We start from the raw sequence: 12,472 nt of genomic DNA on the forward strand, positions 1-12,472 counted from the left end.
TAATTATTTGACTAAAATGTTGTAATAAAATTTTTCAAAGCAGAATTTTAAACTGTTAGTTTACACCATATTACTCTGTCTAGACATTCCTCAAACTGTGCTCTCATTCCTCAAACTTCATATATGCCGTTCCCTTCTCTGTCTTTACATATCACAATTCTGCCCACCCTTCATGACCATTTCCTCCATAAGTCTACATCTGAATTTTCATGATCTGTGAGATGTGCTTACCTCATGACACTTGTATGCTTATCACATACTTAAGTTTGTATGCTTGCCATATAAGCACATAACTTCCTTCTACGTGTTTTGGTAAGTTGCTCAAAGACAGGACTTCCTGATTCACCTTTGTCTTCACCGTCTCCTGGCAGATGCACATTGCAGACAATGTGCCACAAAAACTTGTTTTCAGGTGAAGGGAAAGAAGAATCCCAGGTACCCTCTCCTCTGGGTATGATTTAGGTGTCATTTCTCAGATTTCAAGAAGAAAATAACCCTGGAACTATTTTTAGAGATGACCTGAGAACAGAACTATAAACTTGATGCCCAAATGGCAGTGTCCAGGGTCTGGTACCATGGCCTGACATGACCACCCTGTGTGGCTTGCCTAACAAGACGGAACTTGGGATCTTCTTGTTATCTCCTGTAAGCTTCACCTAATCCTCGGTTGAGCTGTTGCTGTGGCTTTCACTTCTACTTAAATCATAACACTTTTCTGATAGTCTCTTGCCTCGTTTTCTTCTATGGGGCTATTATCTCTCTTAGGAGAAACACCACATAGCTGTGCTCTTACAGCACCCAGCATGGTGCTGGACACACAGTGCTCATTAAATAAGGTGCCTTGGGAATCTCATGACAGAACTATTGGTTTCTCATTGTTCTTCATTCCCAGGCCTTTTATAATGAAATTGTGTGTACATATTTTGGCAATTAAAAAGTTATAAATTGTTTAACCATCAAGAGGGTAGGCAATAAAGACTTTATTCCATAATGATCATTGAGAACATGCACAATATTTATGACAGCAACAAATTCTAAGCAACCAAATGCCCAAGTGATGGAGGATTGGTTAAATAAATTATGATACAGCCATATGCTGCAGTACTATACAGAGATTAAAAATAGTATAGGAATCATTTGTAAAAGGAAAATACTCACATACATAAAAAATTACCAAAAAGTACCAGAAAGATTATAAAACCATTTGTAGTGAATGATACAAATATCTGTATCTATATCTACATATAATTCATAAATATGGAAATACGACTACATGGGTATTTACCAACAGTTGAACAGTGATGCCTGCTTGGAGTTGAGATTATATTATGAGCTGTTTGTAGTCTTCTTGTTTGCCTGCACTTTCTAAATTTTGACCGTTAAATATGATCTATTTGATAGAGTAATTGGGAATAGCCAGGCATGTGAATCAGGGAGTCCAGATAGAAAATATCCAGAGGCAAAGAGAAACTAATGCAGTGAAACTAGTTAATACAAAATCACAATATAGTAACAATCTGTTTTTATTAAAACTTTGAACATTTTGCATTAAAGAAGCATGAAAACTATTTTGATCTAACTTCTCACCCACTATAGGAATCCCCTCCACAACAGCCCTCCAGGTATTTTGTAGGGCAATAGGAAAGAAGGAGGAAGGGGAGGGGGTAAAAGGAAGAAAAAGAAAGGAGAGAAATGGTGGAAGGGAAGGAGGAGGAGGGAACACATCTGCCTTAGTGTTTCTATGTCCAGTAGTCAATGTTGGTACAAAACTAAAGCAAATCAAGAATGGAGATTTGAGTCATCCCACCAGATAGGAAATCCTACCAGGTGGAGGTGCTGCCTGAGGGCAATGGGCACATGTCATGGGCAATGCATGAGAGAATGAAAGTTTAGTAGAAGCATGAAGTTGCAGGGCACCCATGTAAGGTATATAAAGGTGTATGTGGATTCAGAGTAGTCAAGGGGCCAACTGTGCTGAATATTTTCCTTTGGCTCCAAATTTACCTTCCAGACTTTGCCCTATACCTGGAATAATGAGAAATACACTTTCTGGTCAGCTCATAAGACCTGCCAATTGAGAGTACAAATTGAATCCAAAAGGTGGGGTATGAGAAGGCTACTTTTTTCCTCTTTTCCCGTGTTTCTGTCATGGGGATCCAGAATTGGCAGAAGACCTCCAGTGGCTGCAGTTGGCTTCAACCTCTAGCTTCTGTTTAGAAATCCCAGAACTAATCTCATCATGTTCTCCCACAGGTGCCCCATTTTCAGAAATCTGAGCACTAATTCCAAACGGTCTGTCCTCTGAGCTGCTATGTCCCAAGTTCCACCCCTTCCCCTTCTCCTCCATCTCCATGGAGTGGTAGCTACTTCCTATGGTTATCTTGGGGGCACATATTCATTTCTTTTGGATCTTTTAGTTCCCCAACACTGCTGTAGCTAATTCTCTTTATTGAATTCGCTCTGTTGGAAATACAGTGTGGTTTCCCATTTCGTCACTGGACACAGATGAACATCATGAGAGAGAAGGAAAAATAACCATGAAGCATGTGTTTCCCCTGTGTCAGGAACTATGCTCAGTGCTGCTAGCACATTACTTCATTTTAATCACAGGCAGTTCATTCGAGACCTTTAGGGTGAATCAGTTCTTTGCTCAATAGCACCAGTTGTTAAAAAGTTTAATATGAAATCTGCCTCCCTGTAATCCCAGGCATTACTCTTTATTCTAACACCAGAAGCCATCCAGTTGATCCAATTTATCTTTTTATGCTTCAGATGTTTGGAAAAAGCAATGTCTCCCCAAAGTCTTTTCTTTTACAAATTAAATATCTCCAGTCCTTCCAACCATTTTTCTTCAGATAGGATTTTTATCTTTTCCTTCACTTTCCTAGGCCACCTCCCTTGGACCAAAGTTTTGTGTCAATATGTATCTTCAATCCTGCCCGAAAGAGAACAAAACATTTCACATTTTGTATGACCTCTCAGGAGAACAGTAAAACCACTACCTCCTTTACCCAAAACATCACACTTGTATTAGATTTAACATTTGTGGTACGTATTGGCAGTGGGCGGGGTGGTCAGCTTTTCCTCCTATTGGGCCAATAGCCTTGTAAGGGTGCCCTCTCCACATACAATCAAGTCAGACCCCACACCCCTGCAAATTGGAAATTAATTGCAAATATTCACCTTTATCTCTACTGGCTCTCATTCTGTAATTGATCAATTATTCTCAGCAACTGAAATCTTTTTAAATCTTGACTTCCCTTTGTCAACATTGTTGACTATCCAGATTTTTGCTGTATGCAAATTTGGTAATCATGCCTTTTATTTTGCCATTAAATCTTTGAAAAAGGCAGAACTCAAAACGGGCCTATATCAAAATCCATGCATAATGATTTTCCAGATCAGCCACCCAAAACAGGTTACTGTATGTACTTTGAAGGAACCTGTGCGCCTTCTAATTAGTTCACACACTAATGATTTGGTCTAAAAATTGGCTCCCTTTGCCCTGGGCCATCACCGTCTTGTGTGTTGATTCCCCCACTCTGCTGCATTTCTGTACATTCTACCTCGTATATTTCTGTCTCTATTTCCAGCCTTTGGGTTGAACTCAGAGATCTCCCTCTCTGGTCACACCCGTTTCTTTAAAGGTTCCACTTTTCTCTCTAGTTATCAGGAGATTTGGTGATTCTGTATTCAGGGAATCTTTTTTAGCTATCATCATGGCTGACATTGCCATCAAATTTTAAATACATATTTGCTTGAAGTCTCAAGTACATGGCTATGTAGTATCTCCTTCTTTATAAGGTGAGTTCCCAAGTTCTTACCCCTTTCACTTTAACTCTTGGCCCTCCCTGGACAGGTTATGCTCCATTTCTTTAAAGGTAGACTTAGTTCAACATTTCTCAAACTATGTTCCGCTAAATGTCAAATGGTGTTACATAAAAGTTGTGTTCTATAGTTAAATGATTTTGGTAGACCCTGCATATAATAGCCATCTGTTGATGATTCACAGGTTACATTAACATATTAAAGAGTCCAAAATGTCCTGTAGTAAAGAAACCAGTTTCACCTTAATTAACCTAACACCTCCCCTATTTAATTGACCACAGAACTCTTTCTGGAATATGTATTAATAGCTGTGAGACTATGCTTCTCTTAGAGCTTTCAGAACACAGCTAGAAAACAGTTTGGGAAATATTGGATTAAAGGGTAATATTGTCTCTGTATGTAAGTTTGTTCAACATTTACTAATTATATGCTTGATTCTGAAATACCAAATTGAGTCTCATATGGCTTAAAACTTGGTGGCTGAAATACAAATGACTGGCCAGAATATAAATACAAGACCAAGCAAAATGCAATGGGATCATGAAAGAGGATGCAGTCAATTCACATGAAGTGTACTAGGGAGGGTTTAAAGGAATAACATTTCATTTAGATCAAAAGAATAAAGAATATTTCAAAGGGCCTCAGAAGTTAGGGGGAGAAAGACCATTTACAGTTTCAATTTTGGAAGGGATAGGGAGACACCTAATTCCTTCAATAATTCATATATATATATGAATATATATACATATATATAATTTTTCTTTAATTAATCTTCATAAAACATGCCCTTTTGTCTAATTTATGAAAAGTATAGTACTCTGAATATACAATGCCTAACATGGAATCAATGAAGACTGTCACCATCCTTCTGGTAGAAAATTTCAATATTGCCTAAAATTCTCTCTTCTTTTTTGATAATTTGGACTGTATTGTCCTAAATTATGCTTGCTGTCAATAGAAATTTTCTTAATTGGTGCCTTAGCTAAACCATATTTCTCTTATCCTGTATCTTTTTAAAGATTGTTTTTAACCCAAAAATGTGACTTTATATTTATTCCTGTTAAATTCAATATGGTTACATTCCATTCACAGGCTGTCAGTTTCATTTGTGATTCTTAGTTTGTCATCCAACATATTTAGTCTCTCCCCCCAGCTTCTTGTCATTCCCAATCTTGTAGGTATGCCTTAGCTTATCGTTATATGTACCCTCATTTGAGTCATCTATGAAGTCATTTCCCAAGACAGGTCTAGGACAGAAACCTGAGGTCCTGCAGACTCACATCAACACAACACCATGTATAGGCCAAGGAGGTCCACATGAGGGTTACATCCTCCAGAAAGGCCATTAGACCCATGGCATGAAGGGAAGAAGAGAAAGGTGAGAAGGGCATGAAATGTGATTAAGTATCAGTTAAACCCAGAGTCTGAAGGTTGTGTATTCCTTTAGGGAGCCTGGCAGTGGGAAAGCACTGTTAGGCTCAACACGGAGAGAAATACATCCGCTGATCAGGATGGTGCATTGACTGGGTAAGGAGGGATGGGTTGAGAGACCGTGCTATAGCATAAATGAGAGGGTGGGACTCTGAACTCAAGTGGCAGAGACACTGGAAATGTAGAAATTGGCAGAGAAAGTGGCATGGGCAGTTTAAGAAGTGAGGGGGAGGGTTGCCTGGGTGGCTTAGTCAGTTAAGCATCATCAAACTCTTGATTGCAGCTCAGATCATGATCTCATCGTTCTTAGGATTGAGCTCCAAGTCTCTCTCTCTCTCTCTCTCTCTCTTCCTCTCTCACTTATGCTTTCTCCCTCTCTTAAAATTAACAAATAAACTTTAAAAAAGAAGTGAGAGGGAAGCCCAAACAGAAACTTCTGTTTCTATATCAGGCAGCAAGTACATGTATGTTAGTAATAGAAGAAGAAGAATTCAGCATGTTGTACAGTGAATTAGGGATTTTACAGAATTTACACACAGAGGTGTTGGGCAACAAATCTATGGTAGAGATGTGTTGCTCAGACATATACCTTCTGGAGTCATCTGTGATAACTTACCTCATAAAAAGTCACCTGTGATAACTTACACTCAGCCCTGGAGAAATCATGGAGCATGAAGACAAGAAGAAGAAGAAAGAACATGATAGAAATTCTGTATTCAAGGGAGAACTCAGGAGGAGGAATCAGAGGAAGAGAGACTACAGAACACTTAGGCAAGCACATGGAAGCTCAGAAGTGAGTGGTATTCTACCTGACAAATGAAACAAGATTTCTAAGGAGTGACTGATTAAGGATTTGTTTGTCCAAGTTCATTTCAGTGTTCAGATACAAACACTTTACGTGGACATGTTCATAGTGGGATATTTTATTACTCATCTCTATAAGTTTTCAGAGTCCTCGAAAGAGCCACTTAGCCTGAGAAGTGTCACATCCGCAACCCATAGCTACTTGCACCTCCCAGAGGGAAGCTTGGAGCAGAAGCCCACCTTTCCAGGGTGGCTGCCACTCCTCCTTGGGGCAATGATCCTCTGCGGATGTCTCAAGCCAGGGCAAGTGCCAGACTGTGATGCACCATCTCATCAATATGCCTTTTCTCTGCTTGCCTCCAGCTGCCAACTAATTTGGGGAGGCGGAGGGATGGAAAGGTGGTGTTATTACTTTTGACTCGGCTTACTGTTTTGGCCCTTTACACATAATCTGCCCCCTGACCCGACATTAGCATAATGTTCATTAATCAAGCTCTGGCCTCCAATTAATGCCCAGCTGTGTGGATGTTGTATATTTAATAGCTTCTGAATCACTCAGGCAAAAGGTTAGGCAAATGATTTTGGCAGGAAGGGTGGGGAACATCCTAATTCTGAGAGAGCCCCGAGGCCTCTACCCATGCAGTAAGTATGTTTGATCTTAAGTCTGTGAGTGACTGGGGAAGGAAGCCAGGAGCCCGTGTTGGCCAAGCCTCCTCCAGCCCCTCCCCCACCCCAGATGGACTAGAGACAACACTCTCTTCCATCCTTCTGGCCTGGGGCTACACACCCCCACATCATTGCCCAGGCAGCCAGCCAATGAAGAAAGCCCTGATTTATTGCTCTTGGCAGTGTCTAGGCTGGGCATTTCTATAAACCCAGGACCATGGCTGACTAATAAAACATACACTCAGATTCGCCCCTCAATAAATGTCTTTCAACCTTTAATCCTGTTTGTTGCAGTCTTTAAGGGAGCATTGATTCAGCAGGCAATGAGGGCTTTTCCTCCCATCTATCTCATACCGATCAATGTTCTGTCACCCCACTCCATCCAGCCCGACAAAGAAGAAGCCTCTGAGGGGAGAGGAGGGCATCTCTCCAGATTTATTTCACTGCTTATGAAAGGAGTTTTTAAAACTGCCACCAGAATCCCGTTCCTCCACAGTTTTTTTCTGATCCTCAGCTCCTCTAGGTGACCTCCTTGGAATTGGAGCACAGAACCCAGGTCACAGATCATAGCACAGACACCAAGGAGCCCTTAGTACAACTCATCCCAAAGGCAAGTTCTAAGTTTCTTCTCTTTGCCACATTCCCATCTTCTGCACTCCTTTTCCTACCGTAGTTAATAACACCGACATGCACCAGTCACCGAGAGATTAAACCTGAGCCATCTGCTTGCCTCCCTCTCTTTCCTGCATGCCCAAAGAGTTGCTGCTTCCTGAATGCACCTCACTTTCATCCTGTTTTCTTCTTAGTTCAAATTCTGATACCTCCTACCCTGACCACTGCAAGAGTTCATTAACTGATAACCATTTTTTCTGGTTCCACCCTAGCCATCAGCTTTCTGGACTTGCTGTGATAACGCTCTTTCTAAAACACAGATCTGATCATTTCATTCCTGATTAGAAATATTTGAGTAACTTGCCCAAGGTCACATAGCTGGCAGGTATCTGAGTGAAGATGTAAACGCAGTTGGGCCATCAGTAATCCACCACTCTCCCACCCGAGACACTTATCCCTTCTTCATGTAAACTGAGGACAGGGATCAGACTGCATTTGTTTTTGTCACCACCACTCATTTCCCAGCATCAAACACAGCACTCAGCATATTAGGGAATGTTTGGTAAATATTTACTCACTAAACATACCACAAACTCCATCCTGAGATCGTGTGAAGTGTGAATGAAGTGAACAGCAATTGAGGTTCTTAGAAGGTGATTTATAAACCCTAATAGAATCAGAACCAGCTATTCATTGTTGAGCGATAAATGAGCTTATGGGTCCATTCTGTTGGCTGAGACTCTATGTTCCTAAGTCTCACACGAGGACAGCAGTGAGTAGGGAATAAGTCCACCTGTGTTGCACACCCTGGGTAAACACAGTCTACACTCACAGTGAGTGGAGGGAGGGGTGTATGACAGACCAGGGCAAACTAACTACTCTCCCAAGCACAGCAGGGATGTGTGAGTGGTGTCCCAGAAGGGTATCATGCCCATCTCTGCTCACCTGTGGACCTATTCTGAATATCACTTCCCACCCACCTGGTCCTCCTCTCCTTTAGTAGTAAAGACAAGCAAATATTCCTGTAGTCTGCCAGTGTAAATGCCAGACTACCCCAGCTGTGTGATTCAATTAGCAACAGTGTATCCAATTTCTGGGGAGACTTTTGACAGCAGTTTTCCAACAGCCCCATAGATTAATGTGCCCGCCAAAGGCTATTCTGCTGTGGACGCCAACTACCCAGCACTGACTTCCTACTTCCGGCCCCCTCCCACCTGTCACCTATCACCTTCCTCTCCCTTCCAAGCCACGGGCCAGAAGAAAGCAGGAATTGTCAAGATTCACTTAGATGGTGGCCTTAGGTTTATAGTGTTAACATCTCACTCAAGGGTTGGCAAGAAAGACACTAATAAAAGAAGAAGCCAACCTAACCAGATGAGAAATGAAAGACAATTAACTCTGTGATGCTGTTTTCCTTCTCCTTTCTGGCATTGAAAGTCAAATTGAGATGCAAGTGAATTCATTTTTGTTAGCTTCCTTTTCTATTAGTCCTAGCTCCTGTGCCTTACCGCAAAAGAAACCTCCCTGCCCCAACCTCTTGTACTGAGTTCCAACTGCTTCCCCGAAGTGTCCCACAGTCAGAAGGCTGCTAGCATCGTCAGAGATATGGCCCAGAGTCCACCTATGGATTTTCAGGACACACACAGACAACACTCATCCTTGCACACACCCTTGTGATAGTCCTTTTTAAGTCCCTCTGTGGTGGTCACATCACACATCCCTGGACAGCTGACTCTGAGCAAGAGTCTGAAGACTTCCATCCCAAGATGTCCATACTGGACAGTGGGGAGATGGATGGACATAAGCTATTGTTCTGACAAGAAGAGGGCAAGACAGACCAAAGCACTGAGTCATAAAGTAAGTACCCCAAAAAGGCACACCAGCTTCTCAGATGATCCTGTGGTCTGCCTTGCTTTCCCATCCTTGTGAAATCCCCTCCTTGTTGCTTGTGAGTAGTACTTAGTGACTAGTAATGAATAGAAGAAGGAGGAAATGTAGATGGGAAGCCAGCTGCCCTCTGGAGAGACCCTTCCCCCCCTACCATCCCGCACCATGAAGCTCCTGGCTGCTGACAGCCTGTGAGTTTGGACTTGGATCCTCAAGGCCAGTCAGGCCGGAAGCCTGCAGCTGTGGCTGGTCTGTTAATTGCTAGGTCTCTTGAAAGTCTCTAAGCCAGAAACGCCCAGAGAAGCCTCTTGCAGATTCCTGACCTACAGAAATGGAGATAATAGTGTCTGCTGCTTTAATCTACTAAATTGTGGGGTAATTTGTTATGCAGCAATAAAAAACAAACGCATTTGGCTACATGAGTTTTGCCTTAATTGGAGGCAGAAGCTAAGTATTCTCTCTTGATCACCTGCAGGGCAAAGTTCAAGCTGAGAAATTCCAGAGCCTTAGCTTCTGGTCTGGTGCTACAGTCTCAAAATTAGGAAGAAAGTGGACACATGGGCAGCTTGCTATGTCCCAGTCGCTGTGATGCATGCTTTCCTAAACTTCAGTGTGTTCAATCCTACTAACAACCTGCATTTTCTGATGAGGAAGCTGATGTTTAGGGGAAGGGTTTGCCCATGTCATGAACATCCACTGAGGTCACCAGAGTCCCACACCTGAACTCAGAAAAGAAGCACCAGGCACTAACGTGACCAAGGAAAATCATTCTCTTTCTTGTAAAATACTATAATCTATGTTATCTGTAACATACCCAGACTTCAGAGAGGATGGAGGAAAAGCTGGAGCAGCAGCAACTTGGCTCCAGAAATTGGTTACAAAGCAGAAATCCAGATGTTTTCTTTTTTCTCTCTCTAAACATCAAATCGGGCGGCAGCTTGCAACACTCTGTGTGGCCCAGCTGAAGAAATTCTAAACATTGCTTCAAGGATCTAACTCACAACTCATCTTAAACCATCACAAGAAGACTCCCATTAGAGAGGGAGTGGGGAAGTGTGTGTTAATGAGCTGAAGTGAGAGAATGGGTATGAATAAGCAGAAGCGTGAATACAGCATACGAGGCAAATGAAATAATCACCCAGCTTACCATTGTTACAACGCAATAAATTTAATGTAATTCCTAAAGGCCAACCCAGTTTTTTCTTTCTTTTTTTTAACTCCTTTTTACATTTCCAGAATTATACTTTAATTAGCATAACATTTAAATTAGCGAATGGAATCTTAATTAGCGGAAGAAATAGACTTTTGTTGGAGTGGTAACTAAAACAAATAAATCCACTTCCTCTTTCAAGAGCAGTTTGCTTATGGCACATTTAATAGCCTAGTGTACCATAAACAATTTGAGGGAAAGATAAGTAATTAAATTAGAAGACACACTGGCCAGCTCCCAGCTCTAAGGAACTATTTTTTCCTCTTCCTCTCTCAAAAGGGCTCCCTCCCCTTTCTGCTTATCCTGGGGGTGGGGGCGGTCTCTGCACTCAGAGAACAAGCACATGAGGAGCTGTAGACTTTGCTAGGTGTTTCCCATGATTACAGTTTCTTGATAATTGGCAGGATAAAAATATTGCTTAAGTCCCCCTCCTTCTATTTTCCTGAGATGTCCTTTTCTAATTCACTGGGGCAGGAAAGAGTCAAGCAAGCCAGATTAAGCAAGTCAGACTGCTTAATAGGTGATCCTTCCACCTTTGTGCGCTCTCTCTCTCTCTCTCTGCATCTTGGCTCTTGGCAGAGTGACCATGCTTCACCCCAGGGTCTTTGGGAGAGAGAAGCAGCCAGGTCTGTACTGGCAAGCAGAGCATCACACAGTAATAGGAGCAGAACAAGGTGGACACTAGAGAGGGTCCCTCAGAGCTGACAGGAGTCTTGAAGGCTGCAGATGGTGCCACCTGTCCATCGTATCTCAGCTGAGAAAACTGAGGTTGACAAGATGAAAACACCCTTTCTAGATTGGCCGGGCAGGCAGCATCCCTCAATTCAGATACCCTGGCCTTTGCACCATATTCTGTGCCCTTTGCACCATATTCTATACAACTGTTCATCAAACACATGGCCAGAATTTGAGACAATTCCTAACAAGGGACTAACCTTGGCTTAGATTTGAGGCAGGATTCAGTCTCAGGGATCAAGGAGGCTCTGCCTCGGGTGGAGAGGGGGCAGTGGCCTATGTCACCATTCTGTACTTGCCCTCTATTCAGGAACCAGAAAATCACTTGTAGGGGGGCCAGCCCGATGAAGAGGCAAGATGCCATTTAAGTGTGATTAATGGCATCAGCATTTGACCATTACATAAGGAGACTTTATGGATGAGAGGGAAACTATGGTCGACCATGTCGCAGTCATGACTTATGGGCCTGGGCCTGCCTTACTTCACCTTTTCAATAAGAGGACTGGATGAGACAGCTTCTCCAGGCACCGAAGGTAAAGCTTCCTACCCCATACCAGGGCTCTCCCACAAGAAGTTACTGACAGAATCACCAGATGTGCAAACTTAGGAAGTTAATTCCCTTAGTTTATTAATTCCTTCATTTGGTGTTTATGTTTATTCAATAAATATGTATTCAGTGCCTGCTACATTCCAAGTGTTTCTGTAGATAGAAATGCAGGGTGAGCAAAACAGACAAAATCCCTGTCTGCACAGGCTTGTGATTCTAATGAAGAAGTTAGACTGGCAAATGCATGGCATGCTCTATACATAAAGAAATGTGCTATAAATAAAACTAAAGGTGAGGGGATTAATTCAGAATGTGGCGTAAGGGCAGACCTGCCTCAATAACAGGAACAAGACCCAAATCTCAAAAGGTAGTGAGACATCTCATGGTCCAGTGTAACTTTTCCCAGAAGAGGGATACCAAATGCAGAGACAATGAAACAGGAACTAGCCAGCTCTATATGTTTGGGGAGGGCAAGAAAGCTGTGGTGAGAGTGGTCGAATGAGGCTGGAGATATGAAGGGTCAGATAGGCATTCAGTTTTAGAGTATGTCCAGAGTTTCTACTCTGCATCTAAAGAAAAGCTCTGCTGCAGATGTATTTGCCTTTTAAGACTGTTGCAAGCCTTCATCTCTTGGATCCACCTGCCTCACACTGTGACTGGCACAAAGAAATGCCCAGTAAAAATTATTGTGACAATAGTAATTATTATTATATTTATATCACTAAAACTATTATATTGATAACAATGGCCAA

At 42.1% G+C, this 12,472-nt stretch overlaps 1 protein-coding gene and 2 long non-coding RNA genes across 4 annotated transcripts in view; 1 reads left to right on the forward strand and 2 right to left on the reverse strand.

The window, feature by feature from the left end:
• The window catches only part of OPCML (opioid binding protein/cell adhesion molecule like), a 1,069,156-nt gene that overhangs the window by 913,121 nt on the left and 143,563 nt on the right, over positions 1-12,472 (reverse strand). The window lies entirely within an intron of this gene.
• LOC131487079 (uncharacterized) lies at positions 2,688-8,017 on the reverse strand. The gene is made up of 3 exons (XR_009249602.1): positions 7,929-8,017; positions 6,304-6,433; positions 2,688-2,935 (listed from the first exon to the last, which is right to left on the reverse strand). It is a non-coding gene; the product is annotated as an uncharacterized LOC131487079 (long non-coding RNA).
• On the forward strand, positions 8,652-10,419 carry LOC131487081 (uncharacterized). The gene is made up of 2 exons (XR_009249605.1): positions 8,652-9,198; positions 9,704-10,419. It is a non-coding gene; the product is annotated as an uncharacterized LOC131487081 (long non-coding RNA).

The sequence above is a fragment of the Neofelis nebulosa genome, chromosome 10 (genome assembly GCF_028018385.1).
Source record: "Neofelis nebulosa isolate mNeoNeb1 chromosome 10, mNeoNeb1.pri, whole genome shotgun sequence".
In the NCBI taxonomy this organism is placed as follows: domain Eukaryota; kingdom Metazoa; phylum Chordata; class Mammalia; order Carnivora; family Felidae; genus Neofelis; species Neofelis nebulosa.